The 12037-nt window shown below is 41.5% G+C and overlaps 1 non-coding gene across 1 annotated transcript; it reads right to left on the reverse strand.

The window, feature by feature from the left end:
- Positions 1-453: 453 nt before the first annotated feature.
- On the reverse strand, positions 454-561 carry LOC112793317 (small nucleolar RNA R71). The gene has a single exon (XR_003198015.1). It is a non-coding gene; the product is annotated as a small nucleolar RNA R71 (small nucleolar RNA).
- Positions 562-12037: the final 11476 nt, after the last annotated feature.

A 12037-nucleotide genomic window follows, 5' to 3' on the forward strand; every position in this document is an offset into this window, starting at 1 on the left:
CTACTCTCTGTAGAGGACCTAACAGAAATCTTCAAACAAGAAGAAGACATGGCAGCCAAAAATAACAACAATGCCAATAATGCAAGGAAGGTGCTTGGTGACTTTACTGCACCTACTCCCGACTTCTATGGGAGAAGCATCTCTATCCCTGCCATTGGAGCAAACAACTTTAAGCTTAAGCCTCAATTAGTTTCTCTAATGCAACAGAATTGCAAGTTCCATGGACTTCCATTGGAAGATCCTCATCAGTTTTTAGCTGAATTCTTGCAAATCTGTGACACTGTCAAGACCAATGGGGTTGATCCTGAGGTCTACAGACTTATGCTATTCCCTTTTGCTGTAAGAGACAGAGCTAGGATATGGTTGGACTCACAACCTAAAGAAAGCCTGAACTCTTGGGAAAAGCTAGTCAATGCCTTCTTGGCAAAGTTCTTTCCACCTCAAAAATTGAGTAAGCTTAGAGTGAAAGTCCAAACCTTCAGACAGAAGAAAGGTGAATCCCTCTATGAAGCTTGGGAAAGATACAAATAATTGATCAGAAAGTGTCCTTCTGACATGCTTTCTGAATGGAGCATCATAGGTATCTTCTATGATGGTCTGTCTAAACTGTCCAAGATGTCATTGGACAGCTCTGCTGGAGGATCTCTTCATCTGAAGAAGACACCTGCAGAAGCTCAAGAACTCATTGAAATGGTTGCAAATAACCAATTCATGTACACTTCTGAAAGGAATCCTGTGAACAATGGGACGAATCAGAAGAAATGAGTTCTTGAGATTGATACTCTGAATGCCATGTTGGCTCAGAACAAAATATTGACTTAGCAAGTCAATATGATTTCTCAAAGTCTGTCTGGAATGCAAGCTGCACCAGGCAGTACTAAGGACGCTTCATCTGAAGAAGAAGCTTATGATCCTGAGAACCCATCAATGGAAGAGGTGAATTACATGGGAGAACCCTATGGAAACACCTATAATCCTTCATGGAGAAATCATCCAAATCTCTCATGGAAGGATCAATAGAGACCTCAACAAGGTTTCAACAATAATAATGGTGGAAGAAACAGGTTAAGCAATGGCAAGCCTTTTCCATCATCTTCTCAGCAACAGATAGAGAATTCTAAGCAGAGCCACTCTGACTTAGCAACCATGGTCTCTGATCTAATCAAAACCACTAAAAGTTTCATGACTGAAACAAGGTCCTCCATTAGAAACTTGGAGGCACAAGTGGGTCAGCTGAGTAAGAAAGTTACTGAACTCCCTCCTAGTACTCTTCCAAGAAATACAGAAGAGAATCCAAAAGGAGAGTGTAAGGCCATCAACATGGCCGAATTTGGAGAGGAGGAAGAGGCAGTGATCGCCACTGAGGAAGACCTCAATGGACATCCACTGGCCTCCAATGAGTTCCCTAATGAGGAACCATGGGAATCTAAGGCTCGCACTGAGACCATAGAGATTCCATTGGATTTACTTCTGCCATTCATGAGCTCTGATGAGTATTCTTCCTCTGAAGAGGACGAAGATGTCATTGAAGAGCAAGTTGCTAAGTACCTTGGAGCAATCATGAAGCTAAATGACAAGTTATTTGGTAATGAGACTTGGGAGGATGAACCCCCTTTACTCACCAAAGAACTGGATGACTTGACTAGGCAGAGATTACCTCAAAAGAGACAGGACCTTGGGAAGTTCTCAATACCTTGTACATTAGGCACCATGACCTTTGAGAAGGCTCTGTGTGACCTAGGGTCAAGCATAAACCTCATGCCTCTCTCTGTAATGGAGAAGCTAGGGATCTTTGAGGTACAAGCTGCAAGAATCTCACTAGAGATGGCAGACAATTCAAGAAAACAAGCTTATGGACTTGTAGAGGATGTTCTGATAAAGATTGAAGACCATTACATCCATGCTGATTTCATAGTCATAGAGACTGGGAAGTGCATGGATGAATCCATCATCCTTGGCAGACCCTTCCTAGCCACAGCAAAGGCTGTGATTGATGTTGACAGAGGAGAATTGATCATTCAAATGAATAAAGAATCCTTTGTGTTTAAGGCTCAAGGATATCCCTCTGTAACCATGGAGAGGAAGCATGAAGAGCTTCTCTCAAAACAGAGTCAAACAGAGCCCCCAGTCAAACTCTAAGTTTGGTGTTGGGAGGCCACAACCAAATTCTAAGTTTGGTGTTGAACCCCCACATTCAAACTCTAAGTTTGGGGTTGGGAGGTTCCAACATTGCTCTGAACATCTGTGAGGCTCCATGAGAGCCCACTGTCAAGCTACTGACATTAAAGAAGCGCTTGTTGGGAGGCAACCCAATGTTATATTTATCTATTTTCCATTGTTATTTTCTGTTTTCTATAGGTTGATGATCATGTGAAGTCACAAAAACAATTGAAAAAGCAAAAATAGAATGAAAAACAGAATGAAAAACAGCACACCCTGGAGGAAAAACTTGCTGGCGTTTAAACACCAGTAAGGGCAGCAAATGGGCGTTTAACGCCCAGTCTGGCACCATTCTGGGCGTTTAACGCCAGAAAGGGGCACCAGACTGGCGTTTAATGCCAGGAATGGGCAAGAAACTGGCGTTTAACGCCAGAAAAGGGCAGCAGCTCGGCGTTTAATGCCAGGATTGGCAGAAAGGGTGTTTTACACGCCACTTGGTGCAGGGATGAGCTATCCTTGACACCTCAGGATCTGTGGACCCCACAGGATCCCCAACGACCCCACCACTCTCTCTCTTCTTCACCATTCACCAATCACCTCAATACCTCTTCCCAAAAAAAAAACCCTCACCTATCAAATCCCACCATTCTCTTCACCACTCACATCCTTCCTTCATAAAACCCTACAAACCCCACCATCCGAATTCAAACCAGTTTCCATCCCAAACCCACCCATAATGGCCGAACCCTACCCCTCTCTCCACCCCTATATAAACCTTTTTTCACTCCTTTATTTTCACACAACCTAAACACTACTTCTCCCCCTCAGCTGAACCACAAAAGCCCCTTCCATCTCCTCTATTTTTTCTTCTTCTACTCTTTTCTTTCCTCTTTTACTCGAGAACGAGCAAACTTTCTAAGTTTGGTGTGGTAAAAGCATTGCTTTTTGTTTTTCCATAACCATTTATGGCACCTAAGGCCGGAGAAACCTCTAGAAAGAGGAAAGGGAAGGCAAAAGCTTCCACCTCCGAGTCATGGGAGATGGAGAGATTCATCTCAAGGGTGCATCAAGACCACTTCTATGAAGTTGTGGCCATGAAGAAGGTGATCCCCAAGGTCCCTTTTAAACTCAAAACGAGTGAATATCCGGAGATCCGATATGAGATCCGAAGAAGAGGTTGGGAAGTTCTTACCAACCCTATTCAACAAGTCAGAATCTTAATGGTTCAAGAGTTCTATGCCAATGCATGGATCACCAAGAACCATGATCAAAGTGTGAACCCAGACCCAAAGAATTGGCTTACAATGGTTCGGGGGAAATGCTTAGATTTTAGTTTGGAAAATGTAAGGTTGGCATTTAACTTGCCCATGATGCAAGGAGATGAACACCCCTACACTAGAAGGGTCAACTTTGATCAAAGGTTAGACCAAGTCCTCATAGACATTTGTGAAGAGGGCGCTCAATGGAAGAGAGATTCAAGAGGGAAGCCGGTTCAACTGAGAAGGCATGACCTCAAGCCCGTGGCTAGGGGATGGTTGGAGTTTATCCAACGCTTAATCATTCCCACTAGCAACCGGTCCGAAGCTACTATAGACCGGGCTATCATGATTCATAGCATCATGATTAGAGAGGAAGTAGAAGTTCATGAGGTTATATCCCAAGAACTTTATAAGGTGGCAGACAAGTACTCTACCTTGGCAAGGTTAGCCTTCCCTCATCTCATTTGTCACCTCTGTAATTCAGTTGTAATTAACATAGAGGGAGACATCCTCATTGATGAGGACAAGCCCATCATTAAGAAGAGGATGGAGCAAACAAGAGATTCCACTCATGGACATGAGGAAATTCCTCATCATGAAATCCCTGAGATGCCTCAAGGGATGCACTTTCCTCCACAAAACTATTGGGAGAAAATCAACACCTCCCTAGGAGAATTGAGTTCCAACATGGGACAAAGGGTGGAGCACCAAGAACATTCCATCCTCCTCCATGAAATTAGAGAAGATCAAAGAATCATGAGAGAGGAGCAACAAAGGCAAGGAAGAGACATTGAGGAGCTCAAGCACTCCATAAGATCTTCAAGAGGAAGAACAAGCCGCCATCACTAAGGTGGACCCGTTCTTTAATCTCCTTGTTCTTTATTTTTCTGTTTTTCAAAAATTATGCTTTATGTTTTATTTATGTTTGTGTCTCATGATCATTAGTGTCTTAGTGTCTATGCCTTAAAGTTATGAATGTCCTATGAATCCATCACCTTTCTTAAATGAAAAATGTTCTTAATTGAAAAAGAGAAGAATTGCATGAATTTTGAATTTTATAACAGATTAATTATTTTGATGTGGTGGCAATACTTTTGATTTCTGAATGTATGCTTGAACAGTGCATATGTCTTTTGAATTTGTTGTTCATGAATGTTAAAATTGTTGGCTCTTGAAAGAATGATGAAAAAGGAGACATGTTACTGAGGATCTGAAAAATCATAAAAATGATTCTTGAAGCAAGAAAAAGCAGTGAATTCAAAAAAAAAAAGAGCAAGCAGAAAAAGCCAATAGCCCTTTAAACTAAAAGGCAAGGATAATAAAAAGGATCTAAGGCTTTGAGCATCAGTGGATTGGAGGGCCTATAGGAATAACATCCTGGCCTAAGCGGCTAAACCAAGCTGTCCCTAACCATGTGCTTGTGGCGTGAAGGTGTCAAGTGAAAACTTGAGATTGAGCGGTTAAAGTCATGATCAAAAGCAAAAAGAGTGTCCTTAAGAACCCTGGACACCTCTAATTGGGGACTCTAGCAAAGTTGAGTCACAATCTGAAAAGGTTCACCCAATTATGTGTCTGTGGCATGGATGTATCTGGTGGTAATACTGGAAAACAGAGTGCTTTAGGCCACAGCCAAGACTCATAAAGTAGCTGTGTTCAAGAATCATCATACTTAACTAGGAGAATCAATAACATTATCCGGATTCTGAGTTCCTATAGAAACCAATCATTCTGAACTTCAAAGGATAAAGTGAGATGCCAAAACTGTTCAGAGGCAAAAAGCTAAAAGCCCCGCTCATCTAATTAATACTGATCTTCATAGATGTTTTTGGAATTCATTGTATACTCTCTTCTTTTTATCCTATTGATTTTCAGTTGCTTGGGGACAAGCAACAATTTAAGTTTGGTATTGTGATGAGCGGATAATTTATACGCTTTTTTGCATTGTTTTTAGTATGCTTTTAGTATGTTTTAGTTAGTTTTTATTATATTTTTATTAGTTTTTATTTAAAATTCAATTTTCTGAACTTTACTATGAGTTTGTGTGTTTTTCTGTGATTTCAGGTATTTCTTGGCTGAAATTGAGGGATCTGAGCAAAAATCTGATTCAGAGGCTGAAAAGGGCTGCAGATGCTGTTGGATTCTGACCTCCCTGCACTCGAAGTGAATTTTCTAGAGCTACAGAAGCCCAATTGGCGCGCTCTCAATTGCGTTAGAAAGTAGACATCCAGGACTTTCCAGCAATATATAATAATCCATACTTTGCCCGAGATTTGATGGCCTAAACAGGCGTTCCAAGTCAGCTTTAGAATTCCCGGCGTTAAACGCCGGAACTGGCACAAAAGTGGGAGTTAAACGCCCAAACTGGCACAAAAGCTGGCGTTTAAACTCCAAGAAAAGTCTCTACACATGGAAGCTTCAATGCTCAGCCCAAGCACATGCCATGTGGGCCCGGAAGTGGATTTTTACGTCATTTACTCATTTCTCTAAACCCTAGGCTACTAGTTCTCTATAAATAGGACCTTTTGCTATTGTATGGAGGGAATCTTTCAATCTTCGGATCATCTTTTGATCATGTTTTTATGATTGAACCCTCTTTGGGAGGCTGGTCATTCGGCCATGCCTAGACCTTGTTCTTATGTATTTTCAACGGTAGAGTTTCTACACACCATAGATTAAGGTGTGGAGCTCTGCTGTACCTCGAGTATTAATGCAATTACTATTGTTCTTCTATTCAATTTAGCTTATTCTTGTTCTAAGATATCACTTGTTCCTCAACTTGATGAATGTGATGATTTGTGACACTCATCATCATTCTCACCTATGAACGTGTGCCTGACAACCACCTCCGTTCTACCTTAGATTGAGTGGATATCTCTTGGATTCCTTAATCAGAATCTTCGTGGTATAAGCTAGAATCCATTGGAGGCCATTCTTGAGAATCCGTAAGGTCTAAACCTTGTCTGTGGTATTCTGAGTAGGATTCAGGGATTGAATGACTGTGACGAGCTTCAAACTCGCGATTGTGGGGCATTAGTGACAGACGCAAAAGAATCACTGGATTCTATTCCGACATGATCGAGAACCGACAAATGAATAGTCGTGCTGTGACAGAGCGCGTTGAACATTTTCACTGAGAGGACAGGACTGTAGCCATTGACAACGGTGATGCCCAACATACAGCTTGCCATGGAAAGGAGTAAGAAGGATTGGATGAAGACAGTAGGAAAGCAGAGAGACGGAAGGGACAAAGCATCTCCATACACTTATCTGAAATTCTCACCAATGAATTACATAAGTATCTCTATCTTTATTTTATCTTTTATTTATCTTTTAATCATTAATCCTCCATAACCATTTGAATCCGCCTGACTGAGATTTACAAGATGACCATAGCTTACTTCATACCAACAATCTTCGTGGGATCGACCCTTACTCGCGTAAGGTTTATTACTTGGACGACCCAGTGCACTTGCTGGTTAGTTGTGCGAAGTTGTGATAAAGAGTTGAGATTGCAATTGAGTGTACCATGTTGATGGCGCCATTGATGATCACAATTTTGTGCACCAGTGATCAAGGCACTCACTTCTATAACAAGAGATTGACAGGTCTACTGAAGAAACATGGTATTATTCACAAGGTGGCCACAGTTTACCACCCCCAGACCAATGGACAAGCCGAGGTGTCCAACAGAGAGATCAAGCGTATCCTGGAGAAGGTCGTCCAGCTTCATAGGAAAGATTGGAGCACCAGGCTTGCAGATGCACTCTGGCATATCAGACTGCGTCCATGATACAAATCGGAATGAGTCCCTTCCGCCTAGTCTACGAAAAGGTGTGTCACCTCCTAGTGGAGGTAGAACACAAGGCTTTCTAGGTAGTGCATGAGTGCAACATGGGATTCAAGAAAGCGGGGGCTGGGAGAAAGTTGTAACTACAAGAACTGGAATGCCTTCGCCTAGAAGCTTTTGAGAACTCCAGGCTATACAAAGAGAAGGTGATGGCTGTGCATGACAAGAACATCAAGCGGCGAGAGTTCTGACCTGGGGATTTGGTTCTTCTTTACAACTCCAGGTTGAGGCTCATGCCAGGCAAGTTGAGATTAAGATGGGAAGGGCCCTACAGAGTAGAAAAGGCAGAGCCATTCGGAGTCTTTCACCTGAGTCATCCTTCAAGCTCCAATTTCATCAAAGTCAATGGACATCACCTGAAGATGAAGAACAGCAAAGAGTTAGAGATCTTTCTCTTGGAAGATCTGCCAATAGTTACAGACTGAGCTTATGGACCGTCCAACTTAAAGACGTAAAAGCAAAGTGCTAGGTGGGAGACAACCCACCATGGTATGATCGTTCCTCTCTTCTTCATTTTTATTTTAGTGACTCTTCTCATTATCACTGCATACATGCTTACATTCTGCATCATCACCTGCATTCTGCATAAAAAAATAAAAATAAAAAAAGAAAAAAAAGGGTGTTCGACTCGCAAGCGTTGCTGACGCGTACGCGTCATGCGTGAATTCGCGACACCAAGGAAGTAACAGAGAGTTGGGCAGGAGTGGCGCTGGAAGTGTACTTTGCACCCAAGCAAGCCCACACGTATGCGTACCTTACGCGTGCGCATTGCTTGCGCTTTCAGCAGACCATGCGTAAGCGTCCCTGACGCATACACGAGACCAAGGAAATCGGCGTAAATAGGTGTTTGGCTAGAGAGTTCTGATGGCTTGGGGGATGAAATTGTGCTAGAAGAACAATCTTCATCACGCGTACGTGTCATTGCCACGTGCGCGTAATTTTCACTTTATCCCCATCCACGCGTGCGCATAGCTGACGCGCACGCGTCGTCTGTCTATCTAGCCCTCATGCGCATTAACTCAAGAGTTGTGCGTGCGAGGGGCTGGCTTCGCGCGATTCGCACAAACTAAGAACATACGGACGCGTCCCAGATGCTTACGCATCACTTGAACTTTATGTGACCCACGCGTACGCGTGCCGTACGCGTACGTGTCGCATGCGACACACAATTACAACAGCACGCCGCTCAGATTTCTTATCCTTTCTCCCCTAATCCTAATCTCTTCCTTCTTTATTCTTCTTTCTTCTTCTTCTTCTCCTCTTACTTCTTTCCCACTTACATTCTCCATTACCTCCCTCTTTTCATCTTCTTCTCAAGGTTCTTTCTTTCCTTCTTACTATTTATCTGTTCTTTTTACATTCTTTTCATTGGTGTTAGAAATTTAAATGGGTGATTGTTTTCTTCTATATTTGCTTGTGGATATATTAGGGAGTGATTTGACAATTAATATTAATTTTTGGGTTGCATGCATGTTTGGATTTCATACTTTCCCTAACATATTTTACATGCATACCAAGTGTTTATGAAAATCCCGTATGGCATTGTAAATTCTTAATTATTCTTTTCTTCTACTCTACTGCCTATTTTTCACAAAACCCTTGCAATCTTTTATTGATTAAATATAATTGTTACAAACGTGATTGTTACTTTGTTATATTTGATAATCAAATTGACCTATTAATGCTTGATCTATGCTACTCATGCCTTTGCCGGCATGCTAATAAACATCTTGCGTCTAATTGTCTTAATTTATCATGCTATATTTCCATTGATGTCCTAAGTACATGGAGTCACGACCATGTGTTTACGAAAAGAGCACTAGCTGTGGAACCATCCTCAACATCAGTAAAGCCATCAACAAAGTGGGTCAAGAGGATCATCAAGGTCGATAAAACCGAGAAAGCCTTTCCAGCAAAGGACACTACACGGTTCACTAACCGCTACTGTGAGCACATGTTCCCTATCTTGGCTGAGCGGAACTACAACAATGAACACCTACTCATCCTCCCTACCCACATTGTTGAATTTGTAGAGCCTCGCATTGAGCGCAGACAATAGGGATTCTTACGGAAGCAGCCACGACAGGTCAACCTCTCATTGGTAGTTAAATTCTACTCTAATTTTCACATGCCAGCCCTACAGTCTGTCTATGTCTATTAGAACTAAGTCCCTATATCTGAAGGGGCCATTCAGTGAGTTTTAGATCTCCCTCATGCTCCAGAAGGATTGGACGCATACCAAAAAGCCACTTTAAAACGCTAGATATACCAGTTTAACTGGGACAACGTCCTCAGAGTTATAGCATAACATGGCAGTAGATGGATCCATGGATACCATCGATCCCGACCTAAGGGCATGTTGGCTTCAGCACTTACCTTGGAGGCTCGAGTGTGGGCACAAATTATGCCCCACTATGTCTTTCCGAGCACTCACGCGTCCTCTTTCACTACAGACATGGCTATTCTCATCTAGTGTATCCTTACAGACCAGCCTCTCAACTTACCAATACACCTCCGGCAAGCCATGGGACACGTACAGATTCCGGGCAATCTACCCTTTCCCGTCTTGGTTTCAGATCTGGTCTCAGTAGCCGGAGTCTCTTACAGAGCTGGGGACACCAAGGCCATGATTCCACGAGATGATCAGTATGTCCCCAACGGAAAGTACATCAGACCCCCAGCAGCCACTACCAGCCAGAATGCAAACCCGGCCGAAGATATTCCTTCTCCTTCCACATCACAAGCACCTTCAATAAATTAGCTTCTCCTTCAGATACTCCAGAAATCGGACCGGCTAGACCAGAAGTCAAAACGCATGAAACACCGTAACACGCACCAATTTACATACCTCAAGGAGCTAATTGTTGGCAACCACCCACCTGAAGAAGAACCAGACACTCCGGACTCTACTTCACCTACCAGCACCGGGAGCCATGACGACCCCGACTGTGGAGATGCTATTACCAGACCCCCATTTGTTCTTGATTGATGGCACCGAGGACGGTGCCAAGGTTTAAGTGTGGAGAGGTCGGTCAATACCTGACTTCCGGAGGTAATTGCTTTTTCTTAACACCAATAGCTTATTTCTTCTTTTGCTAGATAGGATAGATTGTATAGTAATAAGTGTTTGCATGTATGTTCTACTTGGTTGAAAAATAATAAGTTTCCTTTCAAGACCCTATTTTTGAAAATTTTACTAATTCAAATTAAAATTCTATGTTAAACTTGTCTGAAGATTGTAATTTGGAACATGGTTTATAGCTAAGAACACACAACCAGTGAGATTTTTTAGCCTAATTATATGGTTACATTATTTAACCATTATTTTATTCTTGTGTGTTTTCTCTCCTCTATGATTTCAATCTATGGTTTGTTCCATTCTATATGTCCATTGTTTAATGTATTCATCCATATGTATGATTGAGGCCATCATTTGTTATTAGCTCACTATCCCAAATGGCCTACCATTCTAATTACCATTATTCGCCACTTTGAGCCTTCTCTATTCCCTTTTGTTCTTTATGTTACCACATCACTAACCTTAAGTGAAAAAACAATGAACTACCCCAATTGAATCTTTGGCTAGCTTAAGATAGGGATTGTGTGTCAAATTAAGTGTGGGAAACTATGTGAACTATGGTTAATAAGAATGTGTGTTGCTTAATTGATCAATATTAAGAATTTGAATGCTACTCATGTGAAATTATGAAAACCAAATGCATTGATGTTATAATGCTTTCAAAAAAAAAATCCAAATTTAGGGGAATAAAAGCACCCCAATGTTAAGTTCAATAAAAGGATCAATGCATGTGATATAAAATAGAAGAACATTTAAATACATGAGTAGGTGAAAAATACAAAAGTGAGACTATGGGTAGTTAGGCATGATTTTAGAAGCATAGGGAATGTGTGTGCATTAGATGAGAACTTAGGTTAATCAAGGATTCAATTCTTAGCTCACTTGGCCATACATGTATCCTCACCCTTACCTAAGCCCCATTACAACCTTGAAAAAGACCTCATGATGTTTGCATGTGTGCACTAAATATATGTTGATTGGTTAGATGAAGAGTAAATTTTAGAATGCATGAATAGAGGATACTAGAGTGGTTACCCTATACACTTGAGTGATTAGAGTGCATATACACTTCCAGTGAGAGTTCAATGCTTGACTCTATTTTTCCAGCTCTCATGAGCTATCTTCTCACAAGTTTACTTATCTTTTATTGTGTGATTTGAGTTAGTGGAATATGAATTTTATTTGCCTTGGAGAACTTGTTCATTTCCTTAACCAAGTAGGTATAGACATTTCATCATATAGTTGCATTCACATGTATAGGTTGCATTGCATGAGTCTTACTTTCCCCATTCATTCTTTCTATCTCCTTGAGCTTAGCATGAGGACATGCTAATGATTAAGTGTGGGAAGATTGATAAATAACTATTTTATGGTTTATCTTATGCTCAATCGAGTGATTTTTACCAAGTCTTTGCACACTTATCCATACAATTTGCATGATTTTACAATTCCTTCCCAATTTGGTTCTATGTTTTAAAACTTGCTTCCTAAACATTTAAATTATATCTTTTTAATCCCTCTTTATACCATTCGATGCCGTGATTCGTGCGTTAAGTATTTTCAGACTATATAGGGCAGGAATGGCTTAGAGGATGGAGAGAATGCTTGCATAAATGGAAGGAGCACAAGAATTAAAGGAGATAACCAGCGAGGAGCGACGCGTGCGCGTGATTTGGAGATTTGCACGGCGAC

The sequence above is a fragment of the Arachis hypogaea genome, chromosome 3, assembly GCF_003086295.3.
Source record: "Arachis hypogaea cultivar Tifrunner chromosome 3, arahy.Tifrunner.gnm2.J5K5, whole genome shotgun sequence".
NCBI lineage: Eukaryota > Viridiplantae > Streptophyta > Magnoliopsida > Fabales > Fabaceae > Arachis > Arachis hypogaea.